Raw genomic sequence first — 10,914 nt, 5'->3', positions numbered from 1 at the left:
CATTCAACTCTCAAGAGTAGATTTGAGCTGTCTCCAGAACAAGTCTGATTCCCACCTTACTGAAGGTCTTAAAGCACTGACTAGAGAGACATTTGTAAGGAAAAATTATATAGGATATTCTTTGAGAGGAATAGGAACAAGACTAGAAGGCCTTGAGGCTTCTTTCCAGTTCTGTGATTTGTGATTCTGTGAATTTAATTTTGGTTATTTCCATTTCTGCTAATTTTTGAAATCTTATTGATAAAATTTTTACATCAACTTTATTTTCAAATATGTCTTTCTCCCTTCCCCTATGCAAAGAACCACATTCTTTATCATTTAAAAAAAGAGGAAAAAAATTCAGCAACATATCAACCAAGTCTGACAATACCTGAAGGGCTGTTACACATCTGTTGCCCTCCACCTTCTGCAAAAGAGGAAGGAGGCACATTTTCTCATGAGACAAGTTTGGTCAATATACATACACTCTGTTTTACTAAAAACAAAAACAAATCTTTTCTCTCCTTTTCTGAACCCACTTATGATTTCCATGTATTCATTATCAAGTAAAACTATTCAGAATTGTACATAATATACAGAAATATAGTTACAGAAACCACAAAAATCATAAACCATTTCACACACAAAGTAAAATACTATCAAGCAATTTCTACTACAGGCTTTCAGTGGTCAGAGGTAGCACAGAAGATGGTGCCATATTTCACATTGAGGGAGGTTATTTACATTGGGATATTGTTGGTATAGTCTCTAAATTCTATTTTTTTTCAAGTTCTCCTTAATATACAAAAATGACACAACTGATTCATGATTGGTAGAACATATGTTTGGAGTTTTTCTTTCCTTCTTTCTTTCTTTTCTTCCTTTTTTTGTTTCTCTTTCTCTTTTCTTTCTTTCTTCCTTTTCTCAGACCACATTCCTCTCTATCTCTCTGTAGGATATGATACTGTGACCACTCTCTCCTTTTGGATACCCTTTCCCTTTTTAAAATTTTTATTTATTTTATTTTTAATTTAGGAAATAAAAAAAGATGATTATACATGAAATTGCAAATCTATTATGTACAACTTGCTATTCATTTTAAATATATAATAAAGTTATCATGTAAATTTCTTTTTTTCTTTCTGCCCCCAACATAAAGATGGCCACCATTAGACACATATATGTGTGTATGTGTATGTATATATGTATGTGTATGCAAAATCATTCTATACACATTTCTGTTTATCAGTTCTTCTCTTGGATCCTCTCCTAGCTGTCTAACTACTCTTCACTCTCCTTTACTGAATTGTCACATCCATCAAATATGGGTGTAAACCAAGGTTCTGCTCTGAGTTCTCTCCTCTTTTCTTTTTATACGCTATCATTTGGTAGGAAATGAAAGCATTTCTACATACACACTCTAGCCCTCTGCTCTCTTTTAAGGATTATAAAAATGTATTGTCTTACTCTTCTCATCTCTTATACCGCTCTCCAATTATGATCTCTATGTAGATGATTCCTAGATCGATAAATATAGACCTAGTCCCTCTTCTGAAATAGTCTCTTGGACATCTCAAACCCAAACTTTCTAAGAAAACTTATTTGTTTTTCCCCAAAACCCACCCATCTCTCTGAATTTCCCTATTACTGTCAAGGGCATCACCATCCTCCCAATCACCAAGGCTCACAATCTTGATGTCACCCTCTACTTCTCACTCTCACTCACCCTACATAATCCAACCAGTTGCCAATTCTTGTCATTTCTCCCTCCCCAACATCTCTTGATTCTATCCTCTTCCCTCTATTCACATAGCCACCAGCCTATCTTAAGCCTTCATAACCTTTTGCCTGGACTTTTGTAATAGCTTTTTAATTGGTCTCTGACTCAATTCTCACAACACGTCATTCCATCCTCCACAATTTGAAAAAAAGTGATTTTCCTAAAGCAAAGGTCTGACAATGGCACCCCTTTCCTACTCAATAAAATCCAGTCGCTCTCTAGTATCTCTAGGATAAAAAAAAAACCCCTCTTCTCTTTAGTGTTTAAAGTTTTTCACAGGTTTTTTTTCTTTCTATTTTTCCAGGCTTCTTATACATTCCTCCCCTCCACACACTTTATGATTTAGTCATACTGACATATACTATATGTCTGCCCCATGCCTCTACGCTGGCAATCCCCTATGAGTAAATATTCTCCTTCTTCACCTCTGCTCCTTGATATATTTGACTTCCTTTAAGACCCAGTTTGTGGGGCCTTTTTCTCTCTTTTAAAAATATCTCTTTGGGGATACAAGCCTAGAAGGATATCATTAAGTCAAAGAGTACACATAGTTTAATAACTTTTTGGACATAGTTCCAAATTGCTTTACAGAGGGTTCTTTTTATAGGTGGCAAAGAACTGGAAACTAAAGGGGTGTCTAACAATTGGTGAATGGTTGAACAAATTATATTATAGGAAGATAACAAAATCTTTCTGTGCTAAGAGAGATGATAGAGACAGTTTCAGAAAAACTTGGGAAGATTTGTATGAACTGGTATAGACTGAAATGAGCTGGACCAAGAAAACAATTTATACAGTAACAACAACATTATATTTTTAAAACAACAGCAACTTTGGAAGACTTATGAACTCTGACCAGCACAATGAACAATCATGATTTGAAATAAATCATGATAAAGAATGCTGGACATTCCCTGACCAAGAGGTGATAGACAAAGTAAACAGAATGAGATGCACATTGTTGGGCATAGCCAATGTGGGAATTTGTTTTGCTTAACTTTACATATTTGTTATGAGGATTTTGTTGTTTTTTTTTCTTTTTTTTCTCCCTTACAGGCTGAGGGGGCTATGGAGAGGATCAAGAGAAAATAAATGCTCATTGATTAGAAAAATAAAATTTAATTAAAAATAAAATAATAGATGTTTTAAAAAATTTTTTCATAGGCCACATTCTACATGAACTTTTTATTGCCCTATACCCCAGAGGATATACTGCCTTCCCTTCCAAGATTACTTCATTTCTGCTCCATTTGTTTTATACTTTCTTTTATATTTATATATTATCTTCTCCATTAAATTATAAGCTCCTTAAAGGCAGGGACTTTTTTTTTAATTTGTCCAATGTGGAGCCAAGATGGCAAAGAAAAGGCAGGGACTTCCTTGAGTTCTCCAAAATTCCCTTCCAAACAACTTTAAATAATTCCTGAAAACAAATTCTGGAGCAGCAGAACAAAAGAACAGGGTAAAGCAATTTTCCAGCTGAAGACAACTTAGAAGGTCAACAGAAAAGATCTATTGCACCAGGGTGAGAGTAGAATGCAATCCAGTGCATGCTGTGTGAGCAGAGGCTGCACTCCAGAAAATCAGGCTTTGGGGGAAACTGAATCACTGGCACAGTGGCTGCTTCTGGAACTCTCAGCCCACAGAGTGAGGGGGTCAGATAACTGGTCAGAAGGAGATTACAGTGATCCCTTTGCTGGCATTGAGGACAGGACTCAATTGTATTGCCTATATATGGATCTGGCTCCCAGTAATGAGTCACAGTCACAGTGCAAGGAGAAGTGCTAGCACACCAGAGCTCGTGGCCACAGGACAGTGGGGACCTTGGTCACATTCCATGGCAGAAAAAAAGTGCTTGTGGTTGCCCACAGACCAGAGAGCAGACCAGGGAGTAGTAAACACACCATACCTTGGAAGAACTAAAAGATTAAACCCCTCAGAACTAGCCCTGAAAACAGCTACACAAAAAACCTGAAGCTTGGGACAGTGTCCCCTCCATCCCAGAAGCAGAGCCAAACTTTAATTAAAGCTAAAAGTCAAGAAATATAAGCAAACAGCAACAATAAAAAAAAGATCCTGACTACAGAAAGTTACCATAGTGATAGGGAAGATCAAAACAAACTCAGAAGAAGACAACAAAGTCAAAACTGCTACATCCAAAGCCTCAAAAAAGTGTGAATTAGTCTCAGGGTGAAAAAGAATTCCTGAAAGAGCTCAAAAAGGATATTAAATATTAAATAAGAGAGGTAGAGGAAAAATTGAGAAAAGAAATGACAGTGATGAAAGAAAATCATGAAAAAAGAGTTAACAGCTTGGTCAAGGAGGCACACAAAAAAAATACTGAACAAAATAATACCTAAAAAAAAATAGGCCAAATGGTAAAAGAAATACAAAATCAAATGAAGAGAATACCTTAAAAAGCAGAATTAATGGAAAAAGAAGTACAAAAATTTGCTGAAGATAGGAACTCATTAAAAAGCAGAATTGGCCAAATAGAAAAAAATGTACAAATGATCACTGAGGAAAATCATTCTTTAAAAATTAGAATTGGACAAATGAAATCTAATGATATCATGGGACATCAAGAATCAATAAAACAAAATCAAAAGAAAGAAAAAATTGAACAAAACATGAAATGTCTCATTGAGAAAACAACTAACCTAGTAAATAGATCGAGGAGAGATAATTGAAGAAACATTGAACTACCCGAAAGCCATGATCAAAAAAAGAGCTGAGACATCACCTTTCAAAAAATTATAAAGGAAAACAGCCCTGATATTCTAGAATCAGAAAGTAAAATAGAAATTAAAAGACTTTACCAATCACCTCCTAAAAGAGATCTCAAAATGAAAACTCCCAGGAATATTATACCCAGATTCCAAAGTTCCCGGGTCAAGGAGAAAATATTTTAAGCAGCCTGAAAAAAAAAAAAAAAACAATTCATGGACCCACAATCAGGATAACATTAGATTTAGCTGCTTCTACAATAAAGAATCAGAGGACTTAAAATATGATATTCCGGAGGGCAAGTATCACCTACTCAGAAAAACTGAATATAATGCTTCAGGTGAAAATAATGGATATTCAATGAAAGAGGATTTTCAAGCATTCTTGATGAAAAAGACCAGAGCTGAATAGAAAATTTCACTTTCAAATACAAGACTCAAGAGAAGTATAAAAAGATGAACAGGAAAGAGAAGTCATAAAGAATTCAGTAAGGTTAAAATATTTACATTCCTACAGTTGTAACTCCTAAGAAATTCTCATTATTAGAACAGTTAGAAGGAATATACATAGACAGAGGGCACTGGTATGAGTTAAATATGATGTAATGATCTCTAAAAGAATGAATTAAAGAATGAGAAAGACGGATGCACTGGGAGAAAGGGAAGAGAAAGATAGAAATTGTCTCATATAAAAGAGGCACAAAAAAGCTTTTACAGTGGAGGGGAGGGTGGGAGAGGTGGAGGATAGCATTTAACCTTATTCTCATCAGAATTGGTTCAAAGAGGGAGTGACTTACACATTCAGTTGGGTGTAGAATTCTATCTTACCCTACAGGAAAGTAGGAGTGCAAGGGGATAAATGAGAGAAGAGGTGATAGGAGGGAGGGTAGACTGGGAGAGGCAGTAGTCAGAAGCAAAATACTTTTGAGGATGGACAGGGTGAAAGGAGAAAAGGAAGCAAGATTAATAGGGTTAAAATAGGATGGAGGGAAATACAGTTAGTAATCATATCTGTGAAAAAAAATTGAAGTAAGTTTCTCTGATAAAGGCTTCATTTCTCAAATATATAGCAAACTAAGTCATATTAAAAAAAAAAATTAAGAGCCATTCCACAATTCGTAAGTGGTCAAAGGATATGAGCAGGGAATTTTCAGACTAAGTAATCAAAGCTATCTTAAGTCATATGAAAAATTCCTCTAAATCACTTTTGATTAGAGAAATGCAGATTAAAACAACTCTGAGGTACCTTCTCACACCTATTAGATTGGCTAATATGACAGAAAAAGAAAATGACAAATTTTGGAGGGGATGTGGGGAAATTGAGACACTAATGCACTATAGGTGAAGTTGTGAACTGATTCAATCATTCTGTAGATCAATTTGTAACTATGCCCAAAGGGCTATAAAACCATCCATATCCTTTTACCCAGCAATACCAATAATAGGTTTGTATTCCAAAGAGATACAAAAGAAAAAAGGAAAAGGATCTATGTGGAAAAATATTTATAGCAGGTCCTTTAGTGGTGGCAAAAATTGAAAATTGAGAGGATACCCATCTATTGGGAATTGGCTGACCAAGTCATGGCATATGATCATGATGGAATACTATTGTACTATTATAAGAAACAATGAACAGGATGTCATCCAAAAAACCTAGAAAGACTTACCTGAACCAATGCAAAGTGAACTGAGCAGAACCAGGAGAACAGTGTGCACAGTAACAGCAATATTGTACAATGATCAGTTATGAATGACTATTCTCAGCAATATGATGATCTAAGACAATTCCAAAAGACTTATGATGAAAAAGCTATCCATCTCCAGAGAAAAAACTGATGGAGTCTAAATGGAAATTAAAATATGCTTTTTTTTTTACTTTATTTTTCTTGTGTTTTTTTTTCTTGGTCTGTGTTTTCTTTCACATTACTAACATAGAAATATGTTTTGTATGATGGTACATGTATAACTTATATAAAATTTCTTGCCTTCTCAATGAGGGGAGAGAGGAGACAGGGAGAGAATTTGGAACTCAAATTTTTTTTTAAATGTTAAAAATAGTTTTTATATATAACTGGGTAAAGATTTTTTTTGAAAATTTTGTCTTTGTATTGCCTAGCATAATTTCTGGTACATAACAAATGCTTGATAGATGTTTACTTGGTTTTTATTATCCATATTGAATCTCTCTCTAGTTTCCATTATGGAAAGCAGTATATATATATGTGTGTGTGTGTGTGTGTGTGTGTGTGTGTGTGTATATATATGTATGCATATGTATATGTTTATATATTTATATATGTATATACATGTGTGTATATATTTATATTGTGTATATATACTTATACTGTATGTATATGTATATAGTACGTATATACATGCATATATGTATATACACAGATGTGTGTATATACACGTGTGTGTGTGTGTGTGTGTGTGTGTGTGTGTGTTTAGAAAGTTCCTAAGTAGGATTTTATAGGCCTTGGAATATAATGAAGCTAATTGGTTTCTACAGAAGTAATCAATACCCATTATAGCCTTATTAATATAGTACTTAATCCTTTTGAGCTAATATATATGAATATGTACTTCCTAGTTTGTTGGTTTAAAATTAACCATTAGACTACTTCAAGGTACTTAATAGTACTTAATCCTTTTGAGCTAATATATATGAATATGTACTTCCTAGTTTGTCGGTTTAAAATTAACCATTAGACTACTTCAAGGATTTGAATTAAGTGCTCTAAGTACCATTAGAAAGATCCCTATAATGCTATAACTTTCCCAAAGTATAAAGATTTCCCAGAAGTCACCTAGATTTTACCCTAGAGTAATCTAAATTTTTATCCATTTAAGGGAGCATGAAAAGTAAGGAAAGTACAAAAGTAACCTGCTTTCACTTTCAAATTTCTATCTAGAGGCTTAACATCATGGAGATATTACCCCTACGGCTGTTTCATGGTCATTGTCTAAGATCTTTTTTCCTAGTTAAAGACAAACTTTGATTTGATTGTTCACATTTTTTTTTAAATTATCATTCTTCTTTGAGGAGGTGTCAGTTTGCTCACTGTGGCATCCTTCTATAAATTATGAGGAGAAATTGAATTGGTATCACTGTCTATAATCTTGATGCTAGATGAAAAAACTTAACTGGAACAGAAAAGCAAAGATGGAATAAATAAGTAGAGTTGGAGCAAGGTCTCATCTCAATTTTCTATTCCAAATGAGTTTGTGGTTGAACTTACGGTTATCAGGATATAACAAGGAGTTGATCAGGGGAGTCCCTGGTCATTTTGATGAGATTTTTTTCCCCCTAACTGTGGCAATCAACTTGATGAAATTATAGGGTGAGAACTTCAATTCAGGTTTGTGAAGGGCACTTTTCATGGAGATAGACTTGTGCACTGTCATTTTACTGAGGCTTAGAAGGATGTATTCCTATAGAAGGCTCCCTCAACCAAGCTTTGAGACAGCTCACTTATATTTCCTTTTTTCATAATTCTTTTCCCTTAGACTTAAAGATTGGAATGCACCAACGCGGAGGGGAAAGTACTGATGGATGAAGGAGTTCTTACAACCTAGGACAAGAAAATGGTAATTTACAGAAGTACATATCAAGTATCCTGCATTGGTCCAGGTTAGCTTGAGAGAAAAATTCCTGAACCTCCAATTTGAGGTTTCCTCTTTCTGATTTTCTGTTTCCTTGCTTAAACATAGGTCAGAGATTAAAGTTCTCAAGCTCAAGAAATTCCAAGAATTATGGAGTCTCCTGAGTTCTCCAGTTGGGATCAGCCTCCTAGAGGGATATTTCCCTAATGAAATGCCTATTACACAAAGAAGAGAATCCCTGCCAGCCCTGTAGCTAAAGGCCTAAATCCATGTTGTAGGAAGTTTGGATTCCCTCAAGTTCTAGATCCACCTAAAATGTTTATGTTTTGTGTCCTCACACCCAGGTCTTGTTTTGGGTTTGTGCTTTGAGTTTTCTTTGTGTCTTAGTTTCACTCAAATTTTACTAAATGTTTCCATTTACTGATAACCATCTCAGTCAACCTTGATCACAAATTGCCCTCTAAGCAAAATTGTTTAACTGTGTGCCAGTATTTCATGTGCAGGTTGTTGTTGGTGCTGTTGTTCAGTCATTCAGTCATGTTTGACTCTTAGTGACTCTGTTTTGGAGCAAAGCTACTGGAATGGTTTGCCATTTCCTTCTCCAGTGGATCACCTTTTGTCCAAACTCTCCACTATGACCTGTCCATCTTGAGTAACTCTGCAAAACATAGCTCAGAATTTCATTAGGCTACACAAGCCCCTCTGCCACAAAAAAAGCAGTGATCCATTGATTGTGTGCGGGAACCTTCCGGAATCTGAATGAGAAAGATCCACACCCTTTCCAGCTTGTTCTCTTCTATTAAATAAATAAATTAAGAAAAAAAAACAACTTTTTCAGATGTTGGGAATCTGTTCTCATGAACAGCACTGTTCAAACAGTGAAAGAAAACTTTGATTAACAGGAAAATGAGTTTGAACAGCAGATCTACCACTTATGATACTGTTTATCTGTGTTACCTTGAGCAAACTATTTATTTTATTTGGACATCAGTTTCTTCATCTGTAAAAGGAGGATGTTGGACTAAATAATCTTGAAAGTCCCCTTCAGCTCCAAATCTATGGTTCTAGAACCTATGATGGGGGGCATCTGGCACAGGAATTAAAAAGTCTAAGACCCAAGCTTGTTTCTTGGAGACCACATGGGGAGAGGGAGAAAATGTGTGTGTGTGTGTGTGTGTGTGTGTGTGTGTGTGTGTGTGTAGATAGATGGGGGGGAGGGATGGAATAGAATATGCATGTATTAACTACCTACTATGTGCTAGGCACTATGCTAAGTCCTTTGAATTATTGATCCTCACAACATCCCCATTTTACAGTTAAGAAAACTGAAACAGATAAAGGTTAAGTGACTTGCCCCAGTTTCTGAATCTGGATTTGAACTCAGATCTTCTTGAATTCAGTCCCAGCACTCTATCCATATGACATAGTGGTTGCCTCTGCAGTTTCTATAACCCTCTTCCCTTGCTATATGTCATGAGTGAAGTGGTAGCCTTCTCCCTTAGACGTGAATGCTGCCAAAGGGTCCTGCCCTTGTTAAGTCTGACTGTTTTTAAAGACCCAGACAATTGTGGCTATGTAGCCAATGAAAAAAGGCTTTTTTCAACCATGGGGTAGGTAAATATATGATATCCAATAATACTCTCCTGGATATAGATCCCTAGTGCCTTTAACATGGAGGACATCATCTTAGCAAATTGATAGTGTCTGCACATATGTCAATTCCCCATTACACACCTAAGAAGGTCTGAGAATAAGAAATATTTGTTCAGAAGTCCCTCAAAGTGTCTTTACCTTCTAAAGGAAGTCTAATAAGTGTAATTGGCTATTTGAGTGCCTTTTGTTTTTGTTCATGAGTGCATGTGAGCACTTTGCATCTTTTACCTTTGCTGTAGTGGGTCAAATAAAGGCTACTCCATGCTTAATACTCATATTGGCCTACATGAGAATTGGGGAGCCTTTGGCCACTTTAGGAAAAGCCTATAAACCATAATTCTGCTTTATTTTAGAGATCATGGATTAACTCAGGGGAAGAGGAGAATGAGCTAAAAGACAACTGACCTATTGGGGGTCAGTCCTCCTCTTGGGATCAGACCCAAGTATGAGTGATTCCATAGATCTTGGGGTACTGGTGAGAACAAGATCCTGCACTAGTGATGATCTGGATTAATGTGATTATCCTTTAAATAAATATTCTTGGTTCCAAACTTATAAAATGGAGTAAAAAAATTTGTTGTTTTTATCTTCACACTCTCTAGAAAGATCTGACTCATACAAAAGGTCTAAATCTGCACCCACCACAGTACTTTACATCAGTGCTAGTTAATTTTAAAATATATGTTCAACAGAATTTAATCTGAGGAAGTAAACAAAAAAAAAATGCTAGAGACTCAAGTCCATCTCCTGTTTCTTTTTGATGATACCCTTCGACAAATAGTTCCTGGGCACCAGCCAGTCTGAGATCACATGAATAAGCATATAGGTCATCCATGACATGGTTGATCCCATTAAAATTTGTCCCATGGACCATTCCATTGAGGGCAGCCCCTAATGGACTTGTCCCATTAAGGAATGGTCTCAAGTATGTGTCAAGAAGGGTCTCTGAAATGCACATGGTACAAATGAGAAAAAAGAGTATAATCTGGGTATCTATAATGTGAAATAACTTGTGGGCCCTAGACAATTTTACTATATTAATTAACTCTTATCCATACTTTCCCAAAGGGAAGTAAAAAACCAAAAATTTCAATTACTGAATCCATTTGCTACACAAACTGAGTTCTCAGCAGCACAGCCTATTGTATTTGTCAAAACCTTTCCCTTGAG

The sequence above is a fragment of the Vombatus ursinus genome, unplaced genomic scaffold (assembly GCF_900497805.2).
Source record: "Vombatus ursinus unplaced genomic scaffold, bare-nosed wombat genome assembly UNPS02014832.1, whole genome shotgun sequence".
Lineage (NCBI taxonomy): Eukaryota > Metazoa > Chordata > Mammalia > Diprotodontia > Vombatidae > Vombatus > Vombatus ursinus.
The sequence above is the reverse complement of the archived record's forward strand: the minus strand, read 5'-3'. Positions refer to the sequence as shown.